Source organism: Penaeus monodon, chromosome 23 (genome assembly GCF_015228065.2).
Source record: "Penaeus monodon isolate SGIC_2016 chromosome 23, NSTDA_Pmon_1, whole genome shotgun sequence".
NCBI lineage: Eukaryota > Metazoa > Arthropoda > Malacostraca > Decapoda > Penaeidae > Penaeus > Penaeus monodon.
Window position 1 is genome coordinate 7,388,473 of NC_051408.1, and position 310 is coordinate 7,388,782.

At 33.9% G+C, this 310-nt stretch overlaps 1 protein-coding gene across 1 annotated transcript in view; it reads right to left on the reverse strand.

Moving 5' to 3' along the window:
* Window positions 1-310, reverse strand: part of LOC119587762 (protein tramtrack, beta isoform-like) — a gene marked incomplete at its 5' end in the record, with an annotated part of 48,755 nt that overhangs the window by 36,064 nt on the left and 12,381 nt on the right.

A 310-nucleotide genomic window follows, 5' to 3' on the forward strand; every position in this document is an offset into this window, starting at 1 on the left:
CACAGACTGACTATATATATAAAAGCTGCAGGGTTAACAAAGAAATGCCCTCTTGTCTTCCTACTTCATTCACCCTATCAAAATCCACCCTCAAAGTGCCCTGAAACAATGGTTTGTAACATCTGGTGAAATCTTATGGCAATCTTGACAACTAAAATTATTGACAACATCCATACAATCTAAATTATTTAATTTCCTATCTTACGAATAATAAAAAGGTTAAGAGCATATCACTACCATTAACATTATACTTTGTTTCATCTTTATCACTACAATGAGAATGGGAAAGGGTTTCAGAGGTATGGCAACA